Genomic DNA, 17,587 nt, shown 5'->3' on the forward strand with positions numbered 1-17,587 from the left:
TTTCATTAGGTCATTTTTAATGGGCTTGCAAAATTTTAGGAGATTTAGGGCTGGTCGCCCGAATTCATGTAAATGGTGTGGATTATAGCACATGAAAATGTGAAAATTGTGTTGAATTCCAATTTTCGGACCTTGAAATGCCCAAAAATGAGTTATGGTCATGGTGAAGCGGTTACTATTGTTCATCGGGTCATGTTTTATGGGCCCGTAAAAATTTAAGCGATTCAGGGTAAGTCGCCCGAATTAATGCAGATGACGAGACTATAATACACGAAATCTAGGAATCACTCTGAATTCTTGTTTGATGGCCCTAACATGCCAAATGACACGGAGCGGTCATAGGTAGCGATGACTATTGTTCACTAGGTCATTTTTATGGGCATGCAAAACATTAGGAGTGGGCCGATTACCCAAATTCATATATATTGTGTGAACTATAGAACATGAAACCTGGGAACCGTCCTAAATTCCTGTTTTATGGTCTTAAAATGCCAAAAACAAGAAACAATCATGGTGAATCAATGACTCTTGTTCATTAGGTGTTTTTAGGGACCTGTAGAATTTTTGGAGATTCGGGGCAGGTCGCCCGCATTCATGCAGATGGTATAGACTATAGCACACAAAAATGTCAAAATAGTCATGAATTCCTATTTTATGGTCGTAAAACGCCAAAAAACAAGGAACGGTCATGGAGAAGGGATGATTATTGTTTATTAGCTCATTTTCTATGGGCCCTCAAAATTTTAGGAGATTTGGGTCTAATCGCCTAAATAGCATGAACTATAACACACGAATTTCTAATCGTCCTGAATTTCTGTTTTATGTCCCTAAAATGCTAAAAATGAGGAACGGTCTTGGCGAAGTGCTAACAATTATTTATTATGTCATTTTGTTGAGCTCGCAAAATATTAAGAGATTCGGGGCGAGTCACCTGAATTAATGCAGATGGCGTGGACTATAGCACAGGAAAATCTGGGAATCGTCTTGAATTCCTGATTTATGGCCCTAAAATGCTGAAAAATGAGGAACGGTCATGGCAAAACGATAACTATTTTTCATTAGGTAGTTTTTAATGGGCTTGCAAAATTGTAGGAGATTTAGGGCCAGTCGCCCGAATTTATGTAAATGGTGTGGATTATAGCACATGAAAATGTGGAAATTGTGCTGACTTCCAATTTTCTGACCTTGAAATACCCAAAAATGAGTTACGATCATGGCGAAGCGGTTACTATTATTCATCGGGTCATGTTTTATGGGCTCATAAAATTTTAAGAGATTCGGGGCAAGTCGCCCGAATTCATGCAGATGACGAGACTATAATACACAAAATCTAGGAATCACCCTGAATTCTTGTTTGATGGCCCTAACATGCCAAATGACACGAAGCGGTCATAGGTAGCGATGACTATTGTTTACTAGATCATTTTTATGGGCCTGCAAAACATTAGGAGATTCGGGACCTGTCGCCCGAATTCATGCAGATAGCGTGAATTCAGGGTCGATTGCCCAAATTCATATAGATTGTGTGAACTATAGAACATGAAACCTGGGAACCGTCCTAAATTACTGTTTTATGGCCTTAAAATGCCAAAAACAAGAAACAGTCATGGTGAATCAATGACTCTTGTTCATTAGGTGTTTTTAGAGACCTGTAGAATTTTTGGAGATTTGGGGTAGGTCGCCCGCATTCATGCAGAAGGTGTAGACTATAGCATACAAAAATGTCGAAATAGTCATGAATTCCTATTTTATGGTCGTAAAACGCCAAAAAATGAGGAACGGTCATGGAGAAGGGATGATTATTGTTTATTAGCTCGTTTTCTATGGGCCCTCAAAATTTTAGGAGATTTGGGTCTAATCGCCTAAATAGCATGAACTATAGCACACGAATTTCTAATCGTCCTGAATTTCTGTTTTATGTCCCTAAAATGCTAAAATCGAGGAATGGTCTTGGCGAAGTGCTAACAATTATTTATTATGTCATTTTGTTGGTCCCGCAAAATATTAGGAGATTCGGGGCCAGTCGCCTGAATTAATGCAGATGGCGTGAACTATAGCACAGGAAAATCTGGGAATCGTCTTGAATTCCTGATTTATGGCCCTAAAACGCTGAAAATTGAGGAACGGTCATGGCAAAACGATAACTATTTTTTATTAGGTAGTTTTTAATGGACTTGCAAAATTTTAGGAGATTTAGGGCCGGTCGCCCGAATTCATGTAAATGGTGTGGATTATAGCACATGAAAATGTGGAAATTCTGCTGAATTCCAATTTTCTAACCTTGAAATGCCCAAAAATGAGTTACGGTCATGGAGAAGCGGTTACTATTGTTCATTGGGTCATTTTTTATGGGCCCGTAAAATTTTAAGAGATTCGGGGCAAGTCACCCGAATTCATGCAGATTACGAGACTATAATACACGAAATATGGGAATCGCCCTGAATTCCTGTTTGATGGCCCTAACATGCCAAATGACACGGAACGGTCATAGTAAAGTGATGACTACTGTTCAATAGGTCATTTTTATGGGCCTGCAAAATATTAGGAGATTCGGGACCTGTCACCCGAATTCATGCAGATAGAGTCGAATATACCATACGAAAATCTTGGAATCGTCGTGACTTCCTACTTTATCGCCCTAAAACGCCAAAAAATGAGGATCGGTCATGGTGAAACGAGACCATTGTTCATTAGGTTATTTTATATGGGCCCGCAAAGTTTTAGAAGATTCTGGACCTGTCGCCCGAATTCTTGCAGATGGCGCACACTATAGCACACGAAAATCTAGGAATAGTCCTGAATTCCTTTTTTATGGCCCTAAAAGACCAAACGAAGAACAATCAAGGAAAAGCGATGACTGTTACTCATTAGGTCTTTTTTATGGGTCCGTAAAATTTTAAGAGGTTCGAGGACAGTCGCCCGAATTCATGCAGATGGCGTAGACTGTATCACACAAAAATCCAGGAATCGTCTTGAATTCCTATTTTATGGCCCTCAAACGCAAAAAACAAAAATGAGAAACGGTCATGACGAAGTGATGAATATTGTTCATTAGGTTATTTTTTATGGGCCCGCAAAATTTTAGGAGATTCGGGGCTGGCCACCCGAGTTTACACCGATGGCATAGACGGCGCACAAAAATCTTAGAATCGTCGTGAATTCACGTTTACTTCCAGCACTATTTACTTCTATGATATGTTTGTTTGCATTTACCTCAAAGGTTTGCTGAAGTTTCTTGGCACCAATGAGTGATAATATTGCTTGTCCCAAAAGTATTTGAGAGCGCACTTTCCAAGCATAATGTGATGTCTTACTTCCGAATCATTCTTGCTCAAGAACTCATAACAGCCCAATCCCTCGTTTTAAGAATTTGCATCCCAATTTATGTTTTGAGCCATTTTACTAGTCGATACTACTATTTGAGACTTGCTGGCATGGTATGAGTTGGGATCCAAGGGGTGCGGCTCGTCACATTTTCGAACCACACGGAGCAAAACCACTTAACAATATTGTTTTCTTTCTACTATCAATATATAATTTCCAAATCATACTAATTATTTTATCATCATCCCTGGCTAGTCAAACTGTGATGAAGGGAATAGAGTAGAGGGTGGCATATGATTCATCATTAGCTCCGTCTAGTAGAGAACAAAAACTTAAATTAATTACATATTCTCAACATCTGCTTTTCTCCTATAATGATGTTGAAGAGCTTTCCAACTTTTGGTGGTATATTGCTATGATATTGCTAGGGAAATCGCGAGGGATGCAACTTCCATCAGATTGACACTTCCTTGGAGCTTAAATCTTCTATACCACACAGGTATACAAAGAACAGTTCCAAAGGAATAAGATCAAATATATATTGCTTCTAAATCATTTGGTATCAGGCATCAGAGCTTAAATCAAAGCCCCTCCGCCTATCAAAACTTTTTAATCTGCTGTCAAATCAGCTATTGTACAACATTCTGCTCTATTTAAAATGTTATGGTTGATGATTGGGAGGTGTACTTATATTCAACCAGAAAATGAAACAGTGCTTTGACTGGTTCTAAAATTATATTACTTCATAAGAAAGACATGATGTTTATAGAGGGCATCAAGATATCACAGTGAAAGACCTCATGAAACATACAGAACAAGAAGAACATGACAAAATTCTTCACAGTAAGCATGAGTCTATGTTGTCAATCAAAAGACAACCTTAGCAATCAGTAATGTGTCGCAATATAATAGGCGTTTCTGCTAGCTGCATAAGAGATTCTAGCATGAGAGCATGACATGACTACAACAATTTGCTATGAAAGAACTCGATCAACTCTGTCTGTGCTTTTGCTGCAGTTATCTTAGCAATTTCCAAATAAAAACACACCGTTGTTAGTTTGAGATCAACATGGAGGAGTTAAGAGAAAGAAAGCATCTAATCAAGATAACAAAAAGAAGGTACAAAAAAAGAATAAAACTTAAAACAATACCATGTTTTCGTGACAAGGTCTTGACTCACAGCTGCTGGACACAGCTAGCCCTAATATTTCTGTATTAAAAATTATTGTTGCACATTAGAGCATGTAGATACTCGAAAACCGCACGCATAAGAGTTTGTTTATGTTGAAATTGGTAAAAGTACCACATCGGTGGATGACAATTTTGAATGGGAATTTCACCCTATAAAAGGAGGCCTAATGTTTAGGATTTAAACACACCTCTCATTTGCCTTTTATCTTCTTAAGGCATTTGTATCTTCTCTCTTTAGTATTATTTCACTTGTAATTTTGGAGTGGAATAAAATATTGTTTGTGTCCGAGGAAGTAGGCAAAATTGGCCGAACCTCGTAAATTCTGGTGTTCTTTTATTGTTGTCTTATTGTCTTGTTTATTATTTAGTGGTTGTCATAATTTTTGGTATAGTAGTTGTGACTCATTCACACTATATACATTTGGCTTCCGCAACAATTGGTATCAGAGCCAAGGTACTGTCTAAGTATGCTCTGTGGTTGCAGCATAGTCTGATCTTCCACATCAGAAAAGATCTATCTTGGTAACTGAGTCAAGGTTCTGTCTGAGTTTGCTCTGTGGTTGCAGCTTAGTCTGATCTTCCACACCAGAAAGGAAATAATCTTGATTTGTGTCGTCAGCTACTAAATAATATTTGTGTCAAAATGGGATACAGTAAACAAGAAGAATCTACATCAAGTGTCAATAATACGTCATCGTTGGCATCTTCGCTTATGACAAGAATTGTGTCAAATGCGAAATTTGCGGTAGAAATTTTTGACGGGTCAGGACATTTTGGGATGTGGCAAGGCGAGGTTCTAGATGTTCTTTTTCAACAAGGGCTAGATCTTGCCATTGAAGAAAAGAAGCCAGATGTTATTAGAGAAGAAGATTGAAAAATTATCAATCGTGTTGCTTGCGGTACCATTCGATCCTACCTTGCTAGAGAGCAGAAATATCCATACACAAAGGAAACTTCTGCAAGTAAATTATGGAAAGCACTGGAGGATAAATTTTTGAAGGAAAACAGTCAAAATAAATTGTACATGAAGAAGAGACTGTTTCGCTTCACCTATGTTCCTGGTACCACAATGAATGAACATATCACCAGTTTCAATAAGTTGGTCACAGATTTGCAAAATATGGATGCAACTTTTGATGATGGTAACTTGGCCTTGATGTTGTTGGGGTCACTTCCTAATGAGTACGAGTACCTTGAAACTACTCTACTCCATGGAAATGACGAAATTTCTCTCAGAGAAGTTTGTTCGGCTTTGTACAGCTATGAACAAAGAAAGGGAGAAAAACAGAAGGGCGGAGAAGGAGAAGCACTAATTGTGAGGGGTCGTCCTCAAAATCAAACGAGGACTAAGAAGGGAAGATCCAAGTCGAGATCTAGACCCAGCAAAGATGAATGTGCCTTTTGTCGAGAAAAGGGGCACTGGAAGAAAGACTGTCCGAAGTTGAAGAATAAGGCCAGACATAACAATGGAAAGGCCATTATGGATTCAAATGTAGCTGATTGTGATGATTCAGACTTCTCATTAGTTACAACAGAGTTATCAACATCATCAGACATATGGTTGATGGACTCGGCTTGTAGCTATCATATGTGTCCCAACAAGGACTGGTTCGTGAATTTTCAAGAAGGAGAATATGGAGTCATCCACACAGCGGATAACAGCCCTCTTACCTCATATGGCATTGGTTCAATAAGATTAAGGAGCCATGATGGAATGATCAGAACATTAACAGATGTTCGATATGTACCGGGTTTGAAGAAGAATCTCATCTCTGTGGGAGCCCTAGAATCAAAAGGGTTCAAAATCATTGCAGAAAATGGAGTGATGAGAATATGCTCCAGTGCACTAGTGGTAATGAAGGCCAATCGGAAGAACAATAATATGTTCTGCTATCGTGGTAGCATAGTTATTGGGACAGCAACAGTGACATCCAGTAATGACAAAGAGGCAGAAGCAACCAGGCTATGGCACATGCGCTTGGGACATGCTGGAGGAAAATCCTTGAAAGCTCTATCTAATCAAGGATTGTTAAAAGGCGTAAAGACTTGCAACTTGGAGTTTTGCGAGCATTGTGTCAAAGGGAAACAAACAAGGGTTAAATTTGGTACAGCGATCCATAATACTAAAGGCATTTTGGATTATGTACACTCTTATGTTTGGGGTGCTTCCAAAACACCTTCATTGGGTGGGAAGCACTATTTTGTAACCTTTGTTGATGATTTTTCCCGAAGAGTCTGGGTGTATACAATGAAGAGGAAAGATGAAGTGTTGGGAATTTTTCTCAAATGGAAAACGATGGTGGAGAATCAAACAGGCAGGAGGATCAAGTGTATTCGCACAGACAATGGAGGTGAATACAAAAATGATCATTTCAATAAGGTCTGTGAAAATGATGGCATAGTCCGACACTTCACTGTCAGACATACACCACAACAGAATGGAGTGGCAGAACGTATGAACCGGACTTTACTGGAGAAGGTACGGTGTATGTTGTCCAATGCTGGCTTGGGCAAAGAATTTTGGGCTGAGGCAATTACATATGCATGCCACCTCATTAATCGTCTACCATCTGCTGCTATTGATGGCAAGACACCATTTGAAAAATGGTATGGAAAACCTGCTGTAGATTATGACTCTTTGCACGTGTTTGGCTCAATTGCATACTATCATGTGAAAGAGTCAAAATTGGATCCGAGAGCAAAGAAGGCTATATTTATGGGGATTACTTCTGGAGTCAAAGGATACCGCTTATGGTGTCCAGAGACAAGGAATATTATATTCAGCAGAGATGTTACCTTTGATGAATCTGCCATAACAGATAAGGTGACAGTTGAAGATGTCAAACAAACTGGTGGTGCATCAAAGCAGGTGGAGTTTGAGGGAAAATTTATTTTTCCTACACAAGAAGCAGAGGAGGAAACTCATGAAGATTACCCTCTGGAAGAAGAGCCAGTAGAAAGGGAGATTCCAACTCAGGAACCTCGACAACAACTTGAATCAATAGCAACCAGCAGGCCAAAAAGGACAATAACGAAACCTGTTCGTCTTATAGAGACGGTTGCTTGTGCAACCTCAATTGTAGCTGATGGTGTTCCTACCACTTATAAAGACGCAATCCAAAGTTCAGAAGAAGATAAGTGGAGGATTGCCATGAATGAAGAAATGCAGTCCCTTCATCAGAATCATACATGGAAATTGGCCAATCTCCCGAAGGGAAAGAAAGCAATTGGGTGCAAATGGGTATTTGCAAAGAAAGAAGGATTTCCTAACCAAGAAGATGTTCGCTACAAAGCAAGATTGGTGGCCAAAGGATATGCTCAAAAGGAGGGAATTGATTACAATGAAGTATTTTCTCCAGTTGTAAAACATTCCTCCACAGTTGGATTTGGAACTAGTTCAGATGGATGTAAAAACTGCGTTTTTACATGGAAACTTGGAGGAGAAAATCTACATGACTCAGCCAGAAGGATTCAAAGTTGCTGGAAAAGAAAATATAGTATGCAAACTTGAAAAATCATTGTACGGATTGAAACAATCTTCTAGACAATGGTACAAGCGATTTGACAAGTTTATGTTGTGGCAAGGGTACAAGAGAAGCAAATACGATCATTGTGTGTATTTGCGCAAACTTAATGATGGTTCCTTTGTATATCTTCTCCTATATGTTGATGATATGTTGATAACTTCCAAGAATTCGGAAGAAATTGATAAGTTGAAGATTCAACTGAAGGAGGAGTTCGAGATGAAGGATCTGGGTGAGGCAAAGAAAATTCTTGGCATGGAGATAATAAGAGATAGACGTACAAAGAAACTCTGTTTATCTCAGAAAGAATATTTGAAGAGAGTACTAAAGCGTTTTGGCATAGATAAGAAGACTAAGCCAATTAGTACGCCACTTGCTCCCCAGTTTAAGCTAAGTACTACTATGTCGCCAAAGGATGAAACTGAACAGGAGTATATGTCAAGGGTACCATACGCAAATGTTGTTGGTAGCTTGATGTATGCAATGGTTTGTACGAGACCTGACATTTCACAACCCGTTGGAGTTATTAGCAGATATATGCATAATCCAGGAAAGGAGCATTGGCAAGCTGTGAAATGGATTCTACGGTATATTCATAGTACTGTAGATGTTGGGTTAGTTTTTGAGCAGGAAGGCAATCGGTCTGTAGTTGGATATTGTGACTCAGATTTTGCGGGTGATCTGGACAAACGAAGGTCAACTACTGGTTATGTGTTTACTTTTGCAAAGGCACCAGTTAGTTGGAAGTCTACTTTGCAGTCAACAGTTGCTTTGTCTACAACAGAGGCAGAGTACATGGCTATTACGGAGGCTGTGAAGGAGGCAATTTGGCTTCAGGGGTTGCTAAAGGAGCTTGGTATTGAACAAAAAAATATTACAATTTTTTGTGATAGTCAAAGTGCTATTCAATTAGCGAAGAACCAAGTTTATCATGCAAGGACGAAGCACATTGATGTTCGGTATCATTTCGTACGAGAAATCATAGAAGAAGGTGGAGTCACGGTGAAGAAAATTCATACTACGGAGAACCCTGCTGATATGCTGACAAAAGTGGTGACTGCGGTCAAGTTTCAACATTGTTTGGATTTGATCAACATTGTTGAACACTAAAGATTGAAGATGAAGACACAACCAAAATTTGTTATTGAGAGAAAATTGAAGATGTGGAATTTTGCCAAGGTGGAGATTTGTTGAAATTGGCAAAAGTACCACATCGGTGGATGACAATTTTAAATGGGAATTTCACCCTATAAAAGGAGGCCTAATGTTTAGGATTTAAACACACCTCTCATTTGCCTTTTATCTTCTTAAGGCATTTGTATCTTCTCTCTTTAGTATTATTTCACTTGTAATTTTAGAGTGGAATAAAATATTGTTTGTGTCCGAGGAAGTAGGCAAAATTGGCCGAACCTCGTAAATTCTGGTGTTCTTTTATTGTTGTCTTATTGTCTTGTTTATTATTTAGTGGTTGTCATAATTTTTGGTATAGTAGTTGTGACTCATTCACACTATATACATTTGGCTTCCGCAACAGTTTATACTTACTTCAATAATGAGGTCAGTACGGTTGCATCTTTCAGTATCTTTGACTTCTTTCTTAATTCTCACAGCTGAAGCCTCCAGAGATTCTTTGTTGCACCGAATCAACTAAATCTGTTTCAGTGTTGGAATATCTGCAAATTTAAAGGGGATCTCCTCGAGATGGTAACACCCTTTTATAACAAGTGTTTCAAGCAAGGGAAAAGATTCCTCTGAGGCTTTCCACCTTGAGATATATAAGTCAATTTCAAGAACTTCCGTTTACGGAACTTAACACCAGTTTCAAGGCACCACTCCTCGGGTTGATCAGAATTCAGATACCTTAATTGGAGATACTCTAGACTTGGTAGTATCGCGATGAAGGAAATGGCGCTTTCTATATGAGCCCCCTGTAGTACCAACTTCTTTAAATTTAAATCCAAGTGTAACTTGGATACAACTAGGTGCCCGTCAACAGAAAGGCGAAGGAATTGAAGCTGGGTAAGACACTCCAATTTGGGACAAATCACTGCAGAGTGTTCTTCATCTCCCCAAAATTCGATCACAAGTTCTTGAAGATTAGGACACCTCCGTAATAAGACATCCACGCTACCAGCATCATGACTATCAATTGCAAATTTCCTTAATATCCTCAAATTTTCCAATTTAGAGGAATCTTCAAAGATCCAATGCTTATCTTTATCCAAATTAAAATCAACCTCAACATGCCTTAACATTTCCATTTTCCAAAAGATAGCTGGTAACACTAAAGTTTCAGAATAATGAATACTAGACTTGACAATTAAAGTTTTTAGATGGGGCAGATGTGATTTTGGATGGAAATAGAATTCTAGTGTGGAAACTGCAAGGTACTTCAGGTGAATTAGTGGATTAAATGTAGCTAACGACAAATAAAACGCTCCATAGGAACTCAAATCCAAGACTTTAAGAAGTCTCAATTTACTAACCTGATGGAAGGGATTCCATTTAGTAAATTGTCTTTTGTCATTCGTCATTACTAGTGACCTTAAATGTTGGTGGAAAGGCTTCAGTGTTTTGGAGCGCGGAAATGCAATCTCAGAAAGCTCATTACTGAAACTGAATCTCACTCGACTTTCCTTCCAATCAGAAGGTTGAAAGTGGCTATAATGCCCCTTCACTGCCGACATTATCTTTTCTTTTCTACTCCTCTCCAAGCAAAAGTGAAGCACGATATCATGAACCTGGCAATATTTGACTTTACCGTTATATCATCTCCTTGAAACCATTACCACGTTACTGCTACTGAGATCCGTCAAGTAACCTTCAGCTGCCTCTTCCGTTAATCTCCCAGATTCAACGTTCTGCACGAAGCCTTCCGCGATCCATAAACTTATCAATTTAGACACTGGAATTCTTGCATCCTCGGGAAACATCCCCATGTAAAGAAGGTAAGGTTTTAAATGATCAGGTAAGTTATCATAACTCAACTGCATAGTCGAAAGACTATATTCTTCAGAATCACCAAGAGAGGAAAATAGAGAATTTTTAACCCCATGCCACCAATATTTTTCCATTTTCCTTTTTTTGATAATTCCAGATACCAAGACAATCACCAGAGGTAATGTTTACCCGAAAAACGGATAGAGTTGAATTTGTACATAGTTCTAAGGACATATGGTATAACTTAATACAAATCATAAGGACAAATTGAAATACCAAATACGGATTGCAAAGAATGCAAAATAAACAAAGTTGGAAAGAAGGCGATTTTAAGGACTAAACGAGATAAATCAATTTATCAAGCTTAAAAAGAATAATTCTTCAATATAGGAGTGTATTGTGTTTTAGTTACAATGTAAGCCAAACAAAAACCGTCCTTTACAGAAATGTAGCCATCCTCTTTATAGTGGAGGATACTAATTTAGATATAATTAAAAATACATAGTAGGGAACCCATGATAAATCAGTTTTTTCCTAATTCCCGCCGGGATTCCCTCCCTTAGTGCGGTTGCAACGGCTCTTGTCTGTGAGCTCGAGCTTGATCGGACTCGGTGCCGGTCGGTATTGTTTTTAGAGCTCGATGCGGACCTGAGCTCGATGCTGACTCGGGGTCTGGTAGTGACTTCGGGCTCGATATCGGTTAGCTTTTGCCCCTTGTTGCGACCAAACACACTCACGCAAGTATACGCGGTCGTCAAGTAATAAAGTGACTAAAAGTCGGATGTCGAACCCACGAGGACTTATGATTAACTATTAACTAAATTAGACTATCCTAATTATCTAAACAAGAATTAAACCTAAAAATATTTTATTCTAAACTAATTAAATAAAAAATATAAATAATGAACTTTGAACAAAGAAAGAGCAGATTTTTTATGATATCAATGTAATGAAAACGATCTAGGGTTATGTGCTATCTAACAATCCTATTGTTTTCTTAAATTAAATTGACCGACTAATTTATCTAGCTTATTGGTTGACAGGGTTAATATTGCTCATAAGAATCTGTCGAGTTCTTACTCGCCTATTCAAGCTAACCTAACGCCTATATGTCTATGGAGTTAGAATCAACAAGAATGCATTTATAATTCCTGTAAATCAACCAAGCAAGGCAATTAGGTACATGTCTATCCTAACCACGAATCTGTTCCCCGATGCCCGAGTTCAAGAACTTGCCCTACTCAATCCTATATGCAATATAGAATTCCCACTTTCGAGTTCAATTCTAGATTCGTAGATAATATTCAATTGGTGATCAAGCAATTAAATAATTAAGCGCAAGATTGAATAAATAAACCAATATGATAAATCAAGAAGGTAAAATCAATAGCAGAATAACAATAGTCATGAAAGAACCACAACCCTAGAATGTAAAGTTTAGCTCCACATAGACATGGTAGCCAAACAACAAATCATACAAAGAAATATAAAAGTTACTAAGTTTGGTGGAAGAAAAATAGAACTTGATGAATTTCGGCCTCCACGGCGGCTCTAGGCTTGTGTTTTCCTCTCAAAAACGTCCTCCCTCCTCCAAAATAGGTTTAGGTTGGCTTTTATATTAGTTGGGGCGTCTTGGGGTCGAAATAACCGAGTCCCAGTCGAAATAGGACACTTTCCCGTCTTGAGCGTCCAGGGCAGCGTGGGGAGCTGGCCCTGGCGCTCAAATTTCTTGGCTACTGTAAATTGCGCCACAGCCAGCGCCCCACGCTCGCTGTGGCCCTCAAATTTCACTTTTTGCGTTTTTGTCCCGATTTCGCTCCAATTTGCGCTCTTTCGTCCCAAATTGCATCCGAATGATCCCTACACATAGAAATACCAAAATTTAGCACAAATAATCATATTAAACATCTCAAATCGTCGAGACATGAGCAAAATGTGAGGCGATATATATCAAAATATGCATACATTAAGCCAATTATCAACACCCCACACTTAAACGTTGTTCGTCCTCAAGTCAACCAACATATAACTCTATCTTTGAGCACTCTCCACCAATGACCATGGTTGATAGCAACAATTAAACTCTAGCATATGTTATCACATACACTTCCTTTTAACTTATGCTATACTTCAAAAATATTCAAACATAGACAACATGCTCATAACAATCCTAGGCTCAAAAACCGACTCAATGTCACAATGCACTCATGGCTTGAACACTCAACATCGTAAAGAAGTCTAATAATGCTACCTATCCCTCGTGAAATCATGTGCCCTCATAACAAAAGCAAAGAGAGTTAAATCAATCCACACATTCGAATCTCATGCTCACATATATATCAAAACAATTGCTCACTCTCACAAAAGAAGTCACATGCATATAATTGGTACTATAGGCTTGCCCTTAATGTAAATCTCTACTAATCTAAGCTCGCTCGATCTAAAATCAATTAGGACTTTTTCATGGTTGTAATGTGGGCTAAGGGACGGGTAGGATATATTTTAGGAATAGTGACTCAACCTCCTAAACACTTTAACACATCACCAAATAACTTAAGCACAAATTCTTCAACACCACTTCAATTTCACAAATAATATCACTCCCAACAATATTTCCTCTTTCTTTAATCACTACTTTAATTCATACCCACTAGCAAGAACAAGACAACAATTTATTCATCTATATTTTTCTTTCTTTTTTTCCAGATTTTTCTCTTCTTCTTTTTTTTCTTTTTCAATTTCCGCTAGTGGTGTATTATTTTACAAAATAAGTGCACCCTTCTTTCTTCCATTGGTTCCACGCAAAAGCCACCCCACACTTAGTCCCTTCTTACTTCTTTTAGCGTTCATTTCACAATTAAAGTACTTTAAGAGGTAAAAGGATCAAACCAATGTCAATTAAGAACAAAAAAAGGCATAGGCTTGTAATGTGGGTACCAAATAAAAGTCTATAGGCTCAAAAGGGTAAATAGGGATAAATATTTTTTATGGTATGCAATAAGCTCAAAAAGATCAAAGAAAGCCTAAAATTATTTCTCAAACCGAGCATCACCTAAAATTTCGCTTCAACTCACATACCGGGCAAGTTCTAGACACAAGTACAATACATGGACTACACAAAAATCTCACCACACATGGCACATGACTCGCTAAGGACGGTCACATTCCGACTCTCCAACAATGCAAGTATTCACGGAGCCACGAGATATTGAGCATTAAGCGCAAAGTGAACACAAGTCAAGAAAACGAGAAATAGGTGCCACAAAACATGCTATCCAATTTATAAAGGCTTCATGATTAATTTTAAAACATAGGAAAAGCACTACACATGCCAAAGCCTGAATATGCTACTATCAAAGAAGTCAAGAGCCCCTATGATTCTCATATTTCTTCCTCCATTTATTTTCTAAACTCTAATCTATTCTCAAAGAAAAAGAAAATTACCCGGTTCAAACTACAACCCATGGAAAAGAACCGAAGCACAAAGAAAAACCACAGGGGATTATTGCTACAAAAAAAACATATTTTTGGATTTTTCTATTTTTTAAATTTTTTTTTTGTTTAGACTTTAATCCCTCAAGAAAATTGTCTAGGAGATCCATCGTCGGGAAAAGTCCAAAAATAAATTTTCAATTTTTTTTCTCAATTGTTTTCTGTTTTATTTTTATTTTTATCTTTTTTTTTATAAATAAGCTACTAAAACTATTACTACTATACTACACCATTAATTCTATTAACTATGCTATTAAAAATAAGAAGCTAGCTAGCAATAAAAAGATAAGAAATTAACAATATACTAATATAATACTATAGAAAGAATAGAGAATCTTCCACCCCACACTTAAAAAAGTGCAGTGTCCTCAATGCACAAATAAAGTAAAAATAACAACAAGGGTGGACAAGAAACTCCCTGAAAGACCAAAGGCCGAAGCAATAGCAGCTCACGGGGTACTCAGACTTCTCCCATGGATGGTCCTTTGTGCGGGCACCACACACTTAGTTCTCACCATCTAGCTTGTTTTTGCACTCTTCCAATGACTTTCTTCCTATGCTCATAATCCTAAAAAAAAATAAAAACATACACTACAAAAATAATATAATAAAAACAAAAATAAAAGAAGGTAGTAAAGCTGGGTTGCCTCCCAACAAGCGCCTAATTTAACGTCGCAGCACGACGTGAACTACTTTTTGCCTTCACCTCGAACTTATGAATTGCGCCCCTAATTTGGCTTCAAGCTTTCTATTATGCTCCCGAGGCGGTGAGACAAATTTAATTGGGCCAAGCAACCAATATCGCGTTTTACACTTCTTGGCCTTCGGATGAGGTATGTAATTTTGTCTCTCTGGCACGACGAATTCAAGAATGTAAGCACCCCGTTCCTCATCCATTGGCTCCTCCAAAGGCTCAGATGACTCGATTTCCATGTCATCATCCAAACACAATTTTGAAAAATGTATGGAATGAGGACCAATACACCCTAACTTTAGAATTGTATTACTCTTTACATCCTCATATGTACACACACTAGAGTCTTCACATATAATATTATTTACTTCCTCACATGACTCTAGAGTGCTTTCCTCGACATGGACATCATCAATACAAGTATGGACGAATGATTTACTCTCCCCTTTTAGCTCCTCAATTTGGCGTATAAGCTCCTTTTCAGCTTCACACAACTCAGAACTATTTTGTTGGGCGTTAGACGCATCAACCTTTGCAATTAATTTAGCTCCCAAGTCGTGAATATCAGTGCCAAAATTTTCAATCTCCTGTCCCAGTTCAACTCTTCCTTCTATAAAGTGTCTCGTCCTATCAGTAATTTCCTCACGTTGAGCCTCATATATTTCTAACTTTTCAGATTGTTCCACTAGCCATGTTTGGCTCAAAATCTCCACTTTTTCGAAATTTTCCTTTTCTTGAAACTCGCTCTCTTCATTCAATTCTTCCATATTAGCCTTCATTCTTATGATTGTTGCCGTCATTCTTTTCATATCTTTTTTGAGTTCATCATGTTGCTCTGCTACTTGCCTCATAATATACCTAATATATGCATCATGTTCCATATCCTGCACTTCATTGCCCCTATCAAACTCACAAATATTGTTAGAAAGATCATAATAAGGGCTCTGAGAAGGTTGAAAAGAATTAGGACAACCATCCCAATGGCTATCTTGACCACCACACATATTACAAATATTCCACTTGAAGGATTGAGATTGTGCGCACAACTCGCTCCCGGGAACATTCTGACAATTTTTCCACCAGTGGGGTCCTCCACAATATGGACAGGGATCATCAAAATAAGAATAACCATCATTCGAATAATTCTCATTCCAAGATGCCATGCTAAAATAAAAAATAAAAAAAAATACTAACTCAACTAAAGAAAGAATAGAAAAACAAATATCTAATCTAGAAAAATAGCTAATTTCTAAGTCCCCGGCAACGGCGCCAAAAACTTATTGCGACCAAACACACTCACGCAAGTATACGCGGTCGTCAAGTAATAAAGTGACTAAAAGTCGGATGTCGAACCCACGAGGACTTATGATTAACTATTAACTAAATTAGACTATCCTAATTATCTAAACAAGAATTAAACCTAAAAATATTTTATTCTAAACTAATTAAATAAAAAATATAAATAATGAACTTTGAACAGAAAAAGAGCAGATTTTTTATGATATCAATGTAATGAAAACGATCTAGGGTTATGGGCTATCTAACAATCCTATTGTTTTCTTAAATTAAATTGACCGATTAATTTATCTAGCTTATTGGTTGACAGGGTTAATATTGCTCATAAGAATCTGTCGAGTTCTTACTCGCCTATTCAAGCTAACCTAACGCCTATATGTCTATGGAGTTAGAATCAACAAGAACGCATTTATAATTCCTGTAAATCAACCAAGCAAGGCAATTAGGTATATGTCTATCCTAACCACGAATCCGTTCCCCGATGTCCGAGTTCAAGAACTTGCCCTACTCAATCCTATATGCAATATAGAATTCCCACTTTCGAGTTCAATTCTAGATTCGTAGATAATATTCAATTGGTGATCAAGCAATTAAATAATTAAGCGCAAGATTGAATAAATAAACCAATATGATAAATCAAGAAGGCAAAATCAATATCAGAATAACAATAGTCATGAAAGAACCACAACCCTAAAATGTGAAGTTTAGCTCCACATAGACATGGTAGCCAAACAACAAATCATACAAAGAAATATAAAAGTTACTAAGTTTGGTGGAAGAAAAATGGAACTTGATGAATTTCGGCCTCCACGGCGGCTCTGTGCTTGTGTTTTCCTCTCAAAAACGTCCTCCCTCCTCCAAAATAGGTTTAGGTTGGCTTTTATATTAGTTGGGGCGTCTTGGGGTCGAAATAACCGAGTCCCAATCGAAATAGGACACTTTCCCGTCTTGAGCGTCCAGGACAGCGTGGGGCGCTGGCCCTGGCGCTCAAATTTCTTGGCTACTGTAAATTGCGCCACAGCCAGCGCCCCACGCTCGCTGTGGCCCTCAAATTTCACTTTTTGCATTTTTGTCCCAATTTCGCTCCAATTTGCGCTCTTTCGTCCCAAATTGCATCCGAATGATC

The 17,587-nt window shown here is 38.0% G+C and overlaps 1 pseudogene; it reads right to left on the bottom strand.

Moving 5' to 3' along the window:
• Positions 1-17,587, bottom strand: part of LOC107821760 (putative late blight resistance protein homolog R1C-3) — a 42,939-nt pseudogene that overhangs the window by 22,936 nt on the left and 2,416 nt on the right.

Source organism: Nicotiana tabacum, chromosome 14, assembly GCF_000715075.1.
Source record: "Nicotiana tabacum cultivar K326 chromosome 14, ASM71507v2, whole genome shotgun sequence".
NCBI lineage: Eukaryota > Viridiplantae > Streptophyta > Magnoliopsida > Solanales > Solanaceae > Nicotiana > Nicotiana tabacum.